Source organism: Terrapene carolina, unplaced genomic scaffold (assembly GCF_002925995.2).
Source record: "Terrapene carolina triunguis isolate 2854851 unplaced genomic scaffold, T_m_triunguis-2.0 Scaffold148, whole genome shotgun sequence".
Classification (NCBI taxonomy): domain Eukaryota; kingdom Metazoa; phylum Chordata; order Testudines; family Emydidae; genus Terrapene; species Terrapene triunguis.
The window spans coordinates 7,882,088-7,899,550 of NW_020664499.1; positions in this window are offsets into that span (position 1 = coordinate 7,882,088).

Consider the following 17,463-nt stretch of genomic DNA (forward strand, 5'->3'; position numbering starts at 1 on the left):
TCCACTTATGAGGGTAGGAACGGAATCCAGTGGACGTTGTGGACCCAGCTTGATGACCTGGACTTTGCCGATGACCTTGCACTCCTTTCGCATAGCAAACAGCAGATGCAAGAGAAGACCAACATAGTGGCAGCCACGTCATCACAGGTTGGCCTCAACACCCACAAGGACAAGACCAAGATCCTCAAGATTAACTCCATCAGTAATGACCCAGTCACACTGAATGGAAGCCCTCTGGAAGAAGTGCAGTCCTTCACTTACCTAGGCAGCATCATTGACCAACAGGGTGGCACGGACGCAGACATCAAAGCAAGGATCGGTAAGGCAAGAGCAGCTTTCTTACAGCTCAAGAACATCTGGAGCTCTAGAGAGCTGTCTTTGGCAACAAAGATTAGACTGTTCAACTCCAACGTGAAATCAGTCTTATTGTATGGAGCTGAAACCTGGAGAATAACTAAAATAACCACCAGGAAGATCCAGACCTTCATAAATAGTTGCCTTAGAAGGATTCTCCAGATCCGCTGGCCAGACACCATCAGCAACATCTACCTCTTGGAGAGGACCTGTCAACTTCCAGCAGAGGAAGAAATTAGAAGGAGAAGGTGGGGTTGGATAGGACACACACTACGCAAGCAGCCAAGCAACATCACTAGACAGGCATTGCGGTGGAACCCCCAAGGCAAGCGGAAAAGAGGCCATCCAAGAAACACCTGGCGATGCAACCTTCAGGCTGATAGCATAAAAATGGGCTATACCTGGATCCAGCTAGAGCAAATGGCCCAGGATAAAGGACTCTGGAGATCTGTGGTTGGCGGCCCATACCCCGATTGGGGTGACGGGCATGAGTGAGTGAGTGAGTGACATCTCCATGAAGCTCTCCTGGAGGTACTCCAAAAGCCTTTCCAGAAGGTTTCTGGGCAGTGCAGCCTTATTCCGTCCTCCATGGTAGGACACTTGACCATGCCATGCTAGTAGCAAGTAATCTGGTATCATTGCATGACAAAGCCTGGCAGCGTATGTTCCCGGTGTTTGCTGGCATTCAAGCAACATCTGTTCTTTATCTCGCTGTGTTATCCCCAGGAGAGTGATATCGTTCATGGTAATATGGGAATTTAATTACGTGGACAGAGGTGGCCATTCCTACTGGGCTGTTTGCCTGTGGCTGAAAAGAAATACTTCCCTGCAGTTAGCCAAGTGGGGGGGTGGGGGGGCATCATTGGCGCTGAGCTTTTCGCGTTTGGCTAGCAGGGATCTTTCCTGATGCCAGCCACGCGGTTGGGGGAGGGGTAAAGCGATCATCCCAGAGACTTGGATGGGGTGGGGGTGGGGTTAGTTTGGTTTCTGCAGGGATCTTCCCTGATACCAGCCACGCGGTGGGGGGAGGGATAAAGCGATCATCCCAGAGCATTGGATGGGGGGGGGGTTAGTTTGGTTTCTGCTGCTGCAAGTTAACAGGAAAACCGCAGCACTCAACGGCCTTTGCTTGGTATGTGGGAAAGGAGGGCGCTGCTTTTAGGAAGGCTGCAGAAGCCGAAAGACAATGGCTTACCATGGCCGCATGCAAGCCGAATTCTGTTGCCCGGACCTGCGTCTGTGCTCTCTAACACCAAAGCCGCAGGCACTCAATATTAAGATGCAAAATGCGACCTTTTACTGAAATCATATGTGCTATGTAATGTGAATAGTGTTGTTCACCGTGAAAGAGTATAAGCATTGTTCTGTAAAATGTATCTTTTTAAATACTTCTCTCCCTTTTTTCCATCCCTCCTGCAGCTGCAAATTTTTCAAGCCTCCCTCCTCCGTCCCGAAGGCTAGCTCAGATAAGGCGGCGAAAAAAAAGGACGCGAGACGAAATGTTCTCTGAAATCATGGAATCCACCTGCAATGAAAGAGCTCAACTGAATGAGTGGAAGGACACGGTATCAAAGTACAGGAAAGATGCCAGTGAACGTGAGGCCATGAGGGATGCTCGAGATGAGAGGTGGCAGGCTGCAATGCTGGGGCTGCTGCATGATCAAACGGACATGCTCCAGCATCTGGTGGAGCTTCAGGAACGGCAGCAGGATCACAGAGTGCTGCTGCAGCCGCTGTATAACCTCCCTTCCCCCTCACCATGTTCCATAGCCTCCTCACCCAGACGTGTAAGAACATGGGGAGGGGGGAAGGCTCCGTGCACCCTCCCACTCCACCCCAAGCAAAAGGCTGTCATTATTTTGAACTTTTTTAGTGGCCTTTTCCTTCCCACCTATCCTCCTCCCAAACCCCACCCAGGCTACCTTGTCAGTTCTATCCCTATGTTTATAATCAATTAATAAAGAATACATGATTTTTAAATGATAGTGACTTTATTTCCTTTGAAAGCAAGCTGTGATCGAAGGGGGGAGGGTGGTTTGCTTACAGGGAATGAGTCAATCAAGGGGGCGGGTTTTCAACAAACAGAACTTCCACACCGTAGCCTGGCCAGTCATGAAACTGGTTTTCAAAGCTTCTCTGATGCTCAGCGCTTCCTGGTGTGCTCTTCTAATCGCCCTGGTGTATGGCTGCACGTAATCAGAGGCCAGGCGATTTGCCTCAGTCTCCCACCCCGCCATAAAGGTCTCCCCCTTACTCTCACAGAGATTGTGGAGCACACAGCAAGCAGCAATAACAATGGAAATATTGGTTTGGCTGAGGTCTGAGCGAGTCAGTAGCGTGCGCCAGCAATCCTTTAAATGTCCAAATGCACATTCTACCACCATTCTGCACTTACTCAGCCTGTAGTTGAACAGCTCCTGACTACTGTCCAGGCTGCCTGTGTATGGCTTCATGAGCCATGGCATTAAGGGGTAGGCTGGGTCCCCAAGGATAACCATAGGCATTTCAACATCCCCAATGGTTATTTTCTGGTCTGGGAAGTAAATCCCTTGCTGCAGCCATTTAAACAGAGTAGTGTTCCTGAAGATGCGAGCGTCATGAACCCTTCCTGGCCATCCCACGTTGATGTTGGTGAAACGTCCCTTGTGATCCACCAGTGCTTGCAGTACCATTGAAAAGTACCCCTTGCGGTTTATGTACTGGCTACCCTGGTGCTCCGGTGCCAAGATAGGGATATAGGTTCCATCTATCGCCCCATCACAGTTAGGGAATCCCATTGCATCCACTATGACCTGCACATTTCCCAGAGTCACTATCTTTGGTAGCAGCAGCTCAGTGATTGCTTTGTCCCTTGTGATCCACCAGGCTTGCATCACAGCAGCCCCCACAGTAGATTTGCCCACTCCAAATTGATTCCCGACTGACTGGTAGCTGTCTGGCGTTCCAAGCTTCCACAGGGCTATCGCCACTCGCTTCTCAACTGTGAGGGCTGCTCTCATCTTGGTATTCTGGCACTTCAGGGCAGGGGAAAGCAAGTCACAAAGATCCATGAAAGTGCCCTTACGCATGCGAAAGTTTCGCAGCCACTGGGAATCGTCCCACACCTGCAACACTATGCGGTCCCACCAGTCTGTGCTTGTTTCCCAAGCCCAGAATCGGCGTTCCACGGCTATAACCTGCCCCATTAACAGCATGATCTCCAAAGCGCCAAAGCCCGCGGTTTGATAGAATTCTATGTCCATGTCCTCATCACTCTTGTCGCTGCACTGCCGTAGCCTACTCCTCCTCTCCTGGTTTTGCAGGTTCTGGTTCAGCATAAACTGCACGATAACGCGCGAGGTGTTTTCAATGTTCATGACTGCTGTCTTGAGCTGAGTGGGCTCCATGCTTGCCGTGGTATGGCGTCTGCAGTGTTCACCCAGGAAAAAAGGCGCAAAACGGTTGTCTGCCATTGCTTTCATGGAGGGAGAGCTGAGGCTGTACCCAGAACCACCCGCGACAATGTTTTTGGCCCCATCAGGCATTGGGATCTCAACCCAGAATTCCAATGGGCGGAGGAGACTGCGGCAACTATGGGATAGCTATGGGATAGCTACCCACAGTGCAACGCTCTGGAAGTCGACACTAGCCTCGGTACATGGACGCACACTGCCAAATTACTGTGCTTTGTGTGGCCACATACGCTCGACTTTATACAATCGGTTGCCAAAAATTGAATTCTGTAAATTCGGATTAATCCCGTAGTGTAGACATACCCAAAGAGGTGGTGTTAAACTGATTTAGTTAAATGTGTGCAAACTTGTACATGAACATGTCTACACTGATTTAAATCTGGTCTATATTGATTTAGCTTACACCTGTAAATGATGATGGTATAACTTTCTGTGTAAACCAGACCACAGCGCATGGGCCTGACACCAACAGAGTCAATGCATTTTAAACACATAACCTGGTCTGCTCCATGCTTGAATGTGCTCCTCAGTGACTTCCTGTACGACAGCTGGAAGAGTGAAGTGGGCACCGTATCTCCAGACATGCTAGCGAAACAGCCCTATAAACACAGAGCTGCAAGTCATAGCATTCTATTCCTCCTCCTCCTTTCCCAGCTCAATTAAGCAACAATGTGTTTTCTGTTCTTTCTGTATTCCTGCTCTTTCATGTTTCAGTGGGTTTTTCCTCTTCTTTCATGCTAGGACATGAAGAGGGAATGCTGAGGAAATAACATTAGAAGCAGCTTGCAATCACAACAGGTCAATTTTTTTATACCAAACACCAGACACAGTTATAGGGGCACCAGCTAGTCAGATTAGTTGGCTAGCCTAGTTTTGGCTTGTTGTGGAGCCAGCAGGTTGTGAGGGAGTTACCGCGGGTTACCAGGCAGTGACCAGCAGCTCACCCAAACCAGTCGACAAGGAGGCTAGAGAAGCTCTGGCTTTCAAAGTGCCACACCCACAAAGCTCATCCTGGGTGGAGATGTACAGCCCCACTGATTGGCTGGAATGCACTGCTTAAACCAGAAAGAGGCACAAGAAGTTGTCTAAGCAACTAGGTGAATCTCTGGCTGGCTATTACTATGGACCCTGCCTACTTTCCTGACTCCTAGTTCCTGCTTCCGAACCTGCTTCTGCCCTCCTTGTCCCAGGCCCCTGTTTGTTCCCAGTTCCTGCTTTCCTACCTCATTGCAGGTCCCTGCTCCTACACTCTACCCCCATGCCAATTCCAGCTTCGACCCCTGGCTTGACTTCTGACTTTGTCGCCAGCTCTGACCTTTGCCTTGGCACCTGACTCTGACCGTGGCTCTCACCCCAGCTCTGGTTCTAGGTGCTTGACTCTAACCATTAGGCCTGACCACCCACACAGGTTTAGGTAGGTTGGCTATTTCATATGGTCATAAGATAAAAACACTGGTCCATCAGGTTTGGTATCCTGTTTCTTTAGCTGGTCTGTACCTGAAAATTCAAAGGACCGCACAGCAGCTCTCTTCCTCCTTAGTCCTAGTAAAACCTAAACAACTGTGCAAAGGTATAGCCAGCATAGAATCATAGAATCATAGAATATCAGGGTTGGAAGGGACCTCAGGAGGTCATCTAGTCCAACCCCCTGCTCAAAGCAGGACCAATTCCCAACTAAATCATCCCAGCCAGGGCTTTGTCAAGCTGGGCCTTAAAAACCTCCAAGGAAGGAGATTCCACCACCTCCCTAGGTAAAGCATTCCAGTGCTTCACCACCCTCCTAGTGAAATAGTGTTTCCTAATATCCAACCTAGACCTCCTCCACTGCAACTTGAGACCATTGCTCCTTGTTCTGTCATCTGCCACCACTGAGAACAGCCGAGCTCCATCCTCTTTGGAACCCCCCCCTCAGGTAGTTGAAAGCAGCTATCAAATCCCCCCTCATTCTTCTCTTCTGGAGACTAAACAATCCCAGTTCCCTCAGCCTCTCCTCATAAGTCATGTGCTCCAGACCCCTAATCATTTTTGTTGCCCTCCGCTGGACTCTTTCCAATATTTCCACATCCTTCTTGTAGTGTGGGGCCCAAAACTGGACACAGTACTCCACATGAGGCCTCAGCAATGTCGAATAAAGGGGAATGATCACGTTCCTCGATCTGCTGGCAATGCCCCTACTTATACAGCCCAAAATGCCATTAGCCTTCTTGGCAACAAGAGCACACTGTTGACTCATATCCAGCTTCTTGTCCACTGTGACCCCTAGGTCCTTTTCTGCAGAACTGTTACCTAGCCATTCGGTCCCTAGTCCGTAGCAGTGCATAGGATTCTTCCATCCTAAGTGCAGGACTCTGCACTTGTTCTTGTTGAACCTCATCAGGTTTTTTTTGGCCCAATCCTCTAATTTGTCTAGGTCCCTCTGTATCTGATCCCTACCCTCCAGCGTATCTACCACGCCGCTCAGTTTAGTGTCATCTGCAAACTTGCTGAGAGTGCAGTCCACACCATCCTCCAGATCATTAATAAAGATATTAAACAAAACTGACCCCAGGACCGACCCTTGGGGCACTCCGCTTGAAACCAGCTGCCAGCTAGACATGGAGCCATTGATCACTACCCGTTGAGCCCGACGATCTAGCCAGCTTTCTATCCACCTTACAGTCCATTCATCCAGCCCATACTTCTTTAACTTGGCGGCAAGAATACTGTGGGAGACCGTATCAAAAGCTTTGCTAAAGTCAAGGAATAACACATCCACTGCTTTCCCCTCATCCACAGAGCCAGTTATCTCATCATAGATGAGCAATTAGGTTAGTCAGGCACGACTTCCCCTTGGTGAATCCATGCTGACTGTTCCTGATCACTTTCCTCTCCTCTAAGTGTTTCATAATTGATTCCTTGAGGACCTGCTCCATGATTTTTCCAGGGACTGAGGTGAGGCTGACTGGCCTGTAGTTCCCCGGATCCTCCTTCTTCCCTTTTTTAAAGATGGGCACTACATTAGCCTTTTTCCAGTCATCCGGGACCTCGCCCGATCGCCATGAGGTTTCAAAGATGATGGCCAATGGCTCTGCAATCACATCCGCCAACTCCTTTAGCACCCTCGGATGCAGTGCATCTGGCCCCATGGATTTGTGCTCATCAAGTTTTTCTAAATAGTCCCTGTCATAACTATAAAGGGAAGGGTAACAGCTCTCCTGTGTACAGTACTATAAAATCCCTCCTGGCCAGAGACTCCAAAATCCTTTTACCTGTAAAGGGTTAAGAAGCTCGGGTAACCTGGCTGACACCTGACCCAAAGGACCAATAAGGGGACAAGATACTTTCAAATCTTGCGGGGGGGAAAGGCTTTTGTTTGTGCGCTTTGTTTTGGGGGTTGTTCACTCTTGGGACTGAGAGGGACCAGACATCAATCCAGGTTCTCCACATCTTTCTAAACAAGTCTCTCATATTTCAAACTTGTAAGTAAACAGCCAGGCAAGGCGTGTTAGTTTTCCTTTGTTTTCTCAACTTGTAAATGTATCTTTTACTAGAGTGATTATCTTTGTTTGCTGTACTTTGAACCTGAGACTAGAGGGGGGTCCTCTGAGCTCTTTAAGTTTGATTACCCTGTAAAGTTATTTTCCATACTGATTTTACAGAGATGATTTTTACCTTTTTCTTTAATTAAAAGCCTTCTTTTTAAGAACCTGATTGATTTTTCCTTGTTTTTAGATCCAAGGGGCTTGGATCTGTATTCACCAGGAGTTGGTGGGGGAAAGGAGGAGGATGGTTAATTTCTCCTTGTTTTAAGATCCAAGGGGTTTGGATCTGTATTCACCAGGAGTTGGTGGGAGAAAGGAGGGGGATGGTTAATTTCTCCTTGTTTTAAGATCCAAGGGGTTTGTATCTGTATTCACCAGGGAATTGGTGAAAGGTTTCTCAAGGCTTCTCAGGGAAGGGAATTAGCTTTGGGAATGGCGGCAGTGGACCAGATCTAAGCTGGTAGTTAAGCTTAGAAGTCTTCATGCAGGCCCCCACATTTGTACCCTAAAGTTCAAAGTGGGGAAGCAGCCTTGACAGTCCCGAACCACTTTTTTCTCCATGGAGGGCTGGTCACCTCCTCCCCATACTGTGCTGCCCAGTCCAGCAATCTGGGAGCTGACCTTGTTTGTGAAGACAGAGGCAAAAAAAGCATTGAGTACATTAGCATAGTGCAGTGGAGAGGGGAATGGTCTAGGATTCAGGAGAGCTAGGTTTTATTCCCAGATCTGCCACTGACTTGCTGGGTGACCTTGAGTAAATTAATTAGGTCCAAATTATAAGGAAAAGTCCATCCATTTTGGGTGTGTCCTTCATTGGGCGGCCAATTTAAGCCACCTGGGGCATGGTTTTCAGAGGTGCTGAATACCTATGTAAGCAGAGTCAGGATGAGCTCTATCCTGACATCTGGTGGTGAATTATGGCGAGTGTGGAAAAGAACTCCAGGGGCTGATCTTGTTTGCATAGGCACACCCACTCGCCTGGCATGAAACACAGCAACTGAAAGTGGTTACTTTGGCTGGTGTGGGATCCCCAGTTTCTCTATTATTGGGGCAGGAAGAATAAAGTTTTGTTACCCTGATTCTGTGAATCAAGGCCAGTGGAACTGTTGTATGACAGAAGGACTGAGTGAGTCCTTCACCATTACCTAAGTAGCACTTGCTTGACAAGGGGCATGGGTTACAAAACCCAAGGAATTGAGAGAGGATGGGGACAGGTATTTGTACCTGATGGTATGGGCCCCCTCTGAGGGTTTGAAACACCAATTGCACCGCCTCCTCTCTCCACTGTTGAATGTCAGAGCTAACTTTGATTCCCTTAGGAGTCTAGTTACAGGCTGCTGAGCTGAATTCACTTTGGGCCAATGGTGCACCAGCACTGGTGCTCCCCTACTATACTATGAGCTGAAATCGATGAGAGCTGAAATCACAAAAGAGCTGATGTTATTAAGAGCTGAGATCACTGAGTGCTGTGTTAACTAGTGGGGGAGCCTGAAGCTATATTGCTCAGCAGCTGGCGGAGCAATTTGTGGGGATGACTGGAGGAGCAGTGAGTGGCGTGGAGCCTTGCGGGGCCGGTTGGAGTGGCCCAAGGAACGGCGAGCGGAGCTGTTTGCGGGGACGGCTGGAACGGCTCACAGGTTGGTGAGCGGAGCGGAGCGGAGCAGCTTGTAGAGCGGAGCAGTTCGTGGGGTGGCAGGAAAGTGGACTGGCTCGTGGTGAAGGCTGCGGCGGAACCTCCACGGAGAAACAGACGGCTGGCCAGCCTCGGATCACGTAAGGTGCCCCTTAACACCCTGCGTGCCCCCCCCCTTTTTACTCTGGGGCGGCACTGACCAGGGACAGAGACTTTGGGGGTTGTTGGACTTTTGGGACTTTGGGTGGTTGCTGGACCCAAGAGACTTTGGGGCTGTTGGACTTGGGGGACTCTGGGTGATTTTTGGGTGCTGGATTCAAGAACCAAAGGGAAAGGACACAGCCCCATTTGCTGGGGTGGGTTTTGCTCATGGTTTGTGTTATGAATCCTGTTTGTGGTGTTTTTCCAATTTTATGCTGATGTCGTTTACCTCATGTTATTAAACATTTTCTGCTACACTCAGACTCCGTGCTTGCGAGAGGGGAAGTATTGCCTCTTAGAGGTACCCAGGGGGGTGGTATGTAATTGTCCCAGGTCACTGGGTGGGGGCTCGAGCCGGTTTTGCATTGTGTTATTGAAACGGAACCCCTAGATACAGAACCCGGCCCTTGTTGCTGCCAACTTAGATGGGCAGAAGGGTTACACCTACAACTCCCATTGGCCTCATTTCTTAATTCCTGTAGGTGACTAATTTATGCCCTAAATCATTAGATTTGAACACCCATATTTTAACATCCATAACTACACATGCTTTTGATAGCCAAAAATGTAACCAGCCCTCTTGAAAACCGCACCACAGTATCTGACTTAATGATCTCCTGTGTGTTCTAACTAGCTGACCTCGTTAGCTCTATGTATGTGCCATCATTGTACACAGAATCATTTGGCTGAATATTTATCCTCCGATAAACTGAGATGATTCTTTTCCAAGGAGTCTCTTTGAACTTCCTAATAAATTTGCTTTTAAGCATCTATGCCTGGTTAGCTTCAACTTTGTATTGGTCTTAGTCTGTGTCAGTGGGTTTCTCTAGTAAAAGTAAAATACAAGGAACAAAAATAACAGATGTTCAATAATCACATGATAAAAAGCAACTGGAAATATCCAAAGCCTTGGTGGGCAGCTTTTCAAGAAGGTGCATGTTTATGGGGCACATCTCTGAGCTATAAACAGCCACAAAACAGGATGTTTCAATTAAAATGTGTAACCTGAGAAAACACTGAAAAATATGATAAAATTTTTACAAAACAAAATGAGCTAGTTGGAGGGGAACGAATGATCCGGTGAATCTCAGTGATTAGTCTTCACACAACAGCTGAGATCATTGCACAATGCTACAAGAATGCTTGGACTGGCAATAACACCCATGTTTTGTACTTTAGGATGCAACCGGCTTTTTATTTTGGCTTTGCTTCTGAGCGATTTCATATCTATTGATTTTATCGCCAGTGAAAAGTTCTGGACCAACTACTGGAAACTATAAACTTCTATTCACAGATCAAGTGCAGTGTATATGGAAACCATGGCACCAAACTGCCACAAACTTGACCTGGAGTGACCTCTCTCTCTAGTTTATTCTCTTTGGTCCAGTCAATCCTTGGTCTCTGCTGAGACTGACAACAGTTATCGGCCAGTGGTGATGGTGGGTTTTGTTTTCACTAGGAAGTGAGAATACTGAGAATACTGGATCACTAGGAAGTGAACTTAGAATACTAGATCACTTCATTAAAGCTGCTGAATAACCATCAGTCCTTTTCTGTCACTGCTTATCCGAGCTGAAATCACAGCAGTGGCCTAGAGATGAAAGGCTCCATCCCATTAGCAACCCCTTAAGTTATATAGTCCCCTAATTACTCAGAAGAAGACTTGGTCTCAAAAGTGAAAAAGAGAAAGAGAGGAAAGAGCATAAAAAAATCTGGCATTCAATTATCTGGTTCAGCTTTTCCTGAGAGAACAGGTTGTTTTGTAACTCCCTTTGTAGCTGTTTTCTCATCATATTCTATCTCCACCTGCAAATGATTTTTCCAGACATTTGAAAAAATTGGAAAAATGCTAATGACCAGATCCTCAGCTGGTGTAAATCGGTGCAGCATAGAAGTTGAATGCCTTTTCGAATGCCTTTGTAGATAGTAAGGGACCAATTGTGAGAAAGTAGTCTCTTCTCCTGTAGTATTGGATAGAAAACAGGTATGCAGATTCAGGAATCGAGTAGGTTTGGCTTGCTGTATTTGGACCTATCAGTAAAATATCAATCTGTATATTTATTATTTATTATATTTTATTTATTTAGTGTGGTGGTAACACCTAGGAGACCGAGTCATGGACCAGGTCCCCATTGTGCTAGGTGCTGTACAAACACAGAACAAACAAAAGATCCCTGCCCCAAAGGACTTACAATTTAAGTGAAATTAGATTTCTACATTTAAAAGAGAACTGGATAAATTCATGGAAGTTAAGTCCATTAATGGCTATTAGCCAGGATGGGTAAGGAATGGTGTCCCTAGCCTCTGTTTGTCAGAGGGGGGAGATGGATGGCAGGAGAGAGATCACTTGATCATTACCTGTTAGGTTCACTCCCTCTGGGGCACGTGGCATTGGCCACTGTCGGTAGACAGGATACTGGGCTAGATGGACCTTTGGTCTGACCCAGTACGGCCATTCTTATGTTCTTATGTACATTTCTAAATCTAAATTACACCTTATTCCTTGGTACTAGATCCTGTAATAATCTTATCTCATTTATACAATTTAGAGTAAATAAATGACAATACTGAGACAATGGATGGGGTCATTTGGTTTGGAATTTCCCCCCCATATTTGATGGAACTGCCCTAAAATAAAAAAAACATATGGAGGAATATATCATGCATTGTTCCATAATAGTGAGTGAACAGGTAGATTTACCTCCCATATATGTTTTTCTGAGGTTGGATGAAGACAAGGGACGATCCTTAGCTAGAGTAAATCAGCATTGCTCCATTGACTTCAACAGAGCTAGGCCAACTGGCACAAACTGAGGGTCTGCCTCCAAATCTGGAAGGGTTATTGTTTAGCATCAGGTTCAACTCTAATGTACTTCAGTACTGGTGACCCACAAATTCAGAGCTGCGGCTTTACTCCTGTTGTTCTGCCTGTAGCTGTTGCTTGTTTCCAGTAAGTTGCTTAACTGGTCTCTTGTTCACTTTTGGTTCTGGATTTCCGAGCATCTGTGGAATTAACTGGCTGTGGGGGCTGCAAAGCAGAGCCCAGCTGCAGAAAGGCTGGCTCACCCTCATGCATGTCACGTTAACTGGTGAGGAGTTTGCTCCTTGTTTAGGACTGTGACCCTGTACTAATCCCAGGGAAAAGCCTACGCATTCAGCCTCTGAAGGGCTGAAAGGAATGTATGTGTTGCATCATTTCCCATCACACAAGTGTACCCACCTGTGATCGGAGCTTACACACTGGGCTGTCTCCCACTCACTGTCTGGGGGAGTCAGCAGTCCCATTCTCCAAGGGATCAGAATACAGATCTCCCCATGAAAAGAAGTGAATTAGAAATATTCATGAAAATACATTCATACATTTTCAACTTGGCCCAGGGTCTCTAGGAAACTAACTAACTCTCAGCTGTACTTTAGCCTGGGACTGACTCATTCACCAAGGTGTCGGGGAGGCTCTCTGAGTGCTTTGCCCAGAAGGATTTCTGGCTACTGAATTCCATTCTAATAAGAGAGCCATTGATTTCTAGGTGATTTCACAGTTTGGCCAAATAACTTTTCCCGCATCCCCACCACAACTGGTGTTTGACTGTATCTCAATTCAAAATAAGGGGTTACCACTGTATCTCAATAGCTAGCTGTCCTTAATATATGAGCCTATGACAAAGAACCTAGGCTGCCATTAATCCAGCTCCGAGGTGAATTATTAATTAAAACTCCTTGGCTGTGTAAGGCACTCCTGGGACCTGTTCTTTCCTCACTCCTCTTTTTACTTACTGTTTTGGACACAGCATAGCTCAGTGGCAATCTTGCGTGACACATTTTGTACTATGCCAGCTCCAAAACAGAGCTGTTAGCTGCCTCTCCCCTCCCTTGTTATGAGTATTTGTGATGTAATTTCATTCCCAACTTTTGGAAAGTATTGAAAAACAACAACATGCAGCTCATTCCAGATGCAGTAAATAGTTTCCCCACTCATGGCCAGACAACAGGAGAATTTTAGATATCAGACAGTGGCTACCCCTTTGTTTGCCAGAGGGCTATGCATTCAGGGTCAAGACAAACAAACCTGAGCATCTCTGCATTTGAATTTGTTTGTCTTGCACAGGCCATTTATGCGGCCAAAAGCCTGCAGAATTTGATCTCATTTTAAAACTGAAATAATCCGTGAAGACAGGATCCTGTTATGCAGGGCCCCATCAAAAACATAAACACTCATAGAAATAAACACAAATCCTTAGCACACCCATATTTACTGTTCATTCCCCACCAGCTATGGATTTCCCCAGTGTATCACATGCACTACTATTAATTGGTTCAATGGTGTTATACCAATAATAACGATAATAATTAGGACCCTACCAAATTCACAATCCATTTGGTCAATTTTATGGTCATAGGATTTTTAAAATTGTAAATTTCATGATTTCAGCTATTTAAATCTGAAATTTCACGGTGTTGTAATTGTAGGGGTCCTGATCTAAAAAGGAGTTGTGGGGAGGGTCGCAAGGTTATTGTACAGAGGGTTGCGGTACTGCTACAGTTACTCCTGCTCTGCTGCAGGCGGCAGTGCTGCCTTCAGAGCTGGGCAGCTGGATAGCAGTGGCTGCTGGCCAGGAGCCCAGCTCTGAAGGCAGAGCCATCATCAGCAGCAGCGCAGAAGTAAGGATGGCATGGTATGGTATTGCCACCCTTACTTCTGTGCTGCTGCCTGCAGAGCTGGGCCCGCAGTCAGCAGCCACCACTCTCTGGCCGCCCAGCTCTGAAGGTAGCAGCGCAGAATTAAGCGTGGCATGATCAGGTATTGCCACCCTTACTTCTGCAATGCTGCTGGCGGGGCACTGCCTTCAGAGCAGTGGCGTAGCCAGGTGGAGGGAACAGGGGGAGCAATAAAAAAAAGGCGCCACCCACTGCGGCGCTTTTACTCACCCGGCAGCGCTCTAGGTATTCGGTGGCGGGCCCTTCACTCACTCCGGGTGTCTTCGGCGGCACTGAAGGTCCTGCCGCCAAAATGCCGCCGAAGACCCGGAGCGAGTGAAGGTCCCGCTGCCGAAGACCCAGAGCGCCGCCGGGTGAGTAAAATAAAAGCGCCGCAGTGGGTGGTGCCTTTTTTTTTTATCGCTCCCCGGGGTGAGTAAAAAGGCGCCAAGAAATTGACAAGGTGCCACTTGTGCTCAGTGGGGGAGTGGCCGCTCCCCCGCTCCCGCCCAGCTACGCTACCGCTTCAGAGCTGGGCAACTGGCCAACAGCCACTGCTCTCTGTCCGCCCAGCTCTGAGGGCAGCATCATCATCTGCAGCAGCACAGAAGTAAGGGTGGCAATACCGCGACCCCCCTAAATAACCTTGCGACCCCCCCTGCAACTCCCTTTTGGGTCAAGACCACCAACTTGAGAAACTCTGGTCTTCCACATTAAATCTGTATAGTATAGGGTAAAAGCACACAAAAGACCAGATTTCACCAGGGGGAGACCAGGTTTCATGGTCCGTGACGCATTTTTCATGGCCATGAATTTGGTAGGGCCCTGTTTATGGGAGTTAGGCACCTAAATACCTTTGAGGATCTGGGTCAGGGTGTTTGGGCCTTGATCTGTCCCCATCATCATTTATGACAGCATGTCATGGCACGATCATGCAACATAGAAATACAGAAATTGCCTTTTTGCATCAGATACGTGATCTGTTCAGTCCAGTATCTTGTCTTCAACACTAGTTAGTACCTAATACTTCAAAGGAAGGTGCAAGTAACCCAGTAGCAGACTTGCACTTGGAAATAACTTGCCAACGGGGGAAGTTTCTTCCTAATGTTCATCAGATAGTGGTTGATGCCCTGAGGCCTGAGATCCCTTATAATATTTTTATCCTTTCCAGTGTAACTTTGGCCGCTCTCTTTAGCCATATTAATGTCTAGTCCTTTTATCTAAATCCTGCCAAGCTCTGAATGTCACGCCGAATGACTTGACACCCAGGCTGGCATCAAGCTGCTGGCTCTGTGTTACTAAAATGATGACAAGTATGGGAAGATTCTCACAAGCTGCTCTGGAAGGTTCATACAGTATGGCAGACTCTGTAAACTTTACCATGGATAGTGCACTGGGAATGGAGGCAGGACATAAATCATTTCCCAGAGGGATGCTGTCATCAATTTGCCATTGAAAGAAGTTCCTCTAAAGCATGTACGGTAGGAAACAATTCTGTGCTAGTCCATAGGAGAGCGTGAGGGACTAATTAATACATCTCACCAGCCTCTTAATTTAGATCAGGGATCCGCAACCTTTCAGAAGTGGTGTGCCGAGTCTTCATTTATTCACTCTAATCTAAGGTTTCGCATGCCAGTAATACATTTTAACGTTTTTAGAAGGGCTCTTTCTATAAGTCTATAATATATAACTAAACTATTGTTGTATGTAAAGTAAATAAGGTTTTTAAAATGTTTAAGAAACTTCATTTAAAATTAAATTAAAATGCAGAGCCCCTCGGACCGGTGGCCGGGACCTGGGCAGTGTGAGTGCCACTGAAAATCAGCTCGCTTGCCGCCTTCGGCACGCGTGCCATAGGTTGCCTACCCCTGATTTAGATGATTCCTGCACATTGGAATTGGACCTGATGCACATGCGACATCTGGAGGATTTGAGCTGTAACTGCAGCAGTGGCACCGTAGTCTTAATTACTGAGAAGTTTAGAAAATTTCCCTACCACACAAACAATGCAAACTAAAAGTACATTCACCGGTGAGGACTGTTCCATGGAGTTCATTCCCCTAGCTGCTCTCTTTCTACATCTTGGGCAGTCTGATGTACTCTGTGCCACTTTCCAGCGCTTTTTGCAGCACAGCCCTCCTAGATAAATAGAGTCCAACAACAAGTGATTTCTGACTCCACAGGTCTCACTTTGGACATACCCACATTTCTCTGGTTTTCCTATGGATTTTACACCTTTAATACAAATCTCTTTAAATGTTTGTGCTATTCAGTTCAATGGAGCGCTGCGTGAGCACTGGCCTCCACTTACACAAAGTAGCTTATAGGATTGGGGCCTAATAACAACACAGGAGCCTGCTAGCAAATGGTAAAAGGGATCTCTTTGGGGCCGAGCCATGCACCTTGCACAAGGGGGTTTGGGACTTAGGGAAGGAGAAAATTTAAACTCAGTCAGGCTCAAGAGGGAAATAAGTGAGAAAAGAAAGCATGCCAATAAATCTCTGCAGAAACAGCAGCCAAATTTGCCATCTAAGTGAGGTTCTTTCCATTTTCCCAAAGGCCTCCTGTCTCTGGGGGAAGTTGTGATGAATCTGAAAGCCGCAGCTGAAGACCTTGGGTGGGTGCTAATGGAGGGGGAGGGGCTATGGGTTTTCACCTGGCTCTGCAGAAATTGTAATGTGGAGGTCTGTCCAATCCCACCTGCATGCAAGGTATAAAGGGATCAGCCTGAGAAAACATAGCTGCCTTATTGCTTGCTGGAAACCCATTAGCATGGGTGCAGTGTTGGTTTCCTTTGGGACTTGTGTGCTTCTGGGTGTTCTATTGCCCTATTTCTCTGATTTTGGGGGTTCAGGGTGATGGGAGAGATCAGGGGATTTTAGAGGACCTTAGCTTGCAGGTCTGTGGCCAGGGAATCATAGAATCATAGGACTGGAAAGGACCTTGAGAGATCATCTAGTCCAGTCTCCTGCACTCATGGCAGGACTAAGTATTATCTAGACCATCCCTAACAGGGGTTTGTCTAACCTGCCCTTAAAAATCTCCAATGATGGAGGTTCCACAACCTCCTTTGGCAATTTATTCCAGTGCTTAACCACCCTAACAGGAAGTTTTTCCTAATGTCCAACCTTAACCTCCATTGCTGCAATTTAAGCCCATTGCTTCTTGTCCTATCCTCAGAGGTTAAGAAAAACAACTTTTCTCTCTCCTCCTTGTAACAGCCTTTTACGTACTTGAAAACTGTTATCATGTCCCCCCCTTAGTCTTCTCTTTTCCAGACTAAACAAACCCAATTTTTTCAACTTTCCCTCATAGGTCATATTTTCTAGACCTTTAATCATTTTTGTTGCTCTTCTCTGGATTCTCTCCAGTTTGTCCACATCCTTCCTGAAATGTGGCGCCCAGAACTGGACACAATATTCCAGTTGAGGCCTAATCAGGGCGGAGTAGAGCGGAAGAGTTACTTCTCGTGTCTTGCTTACAACACTCCTGCTAATACATCCTGGAATGATGTTTGCTTTTTTGCAACAGTGTTACACTTTTGACTCATATTTAACTTGTGGTCCACTATGACCCCCAGATCCCTTTTCACAGTACTCCTTCCTAA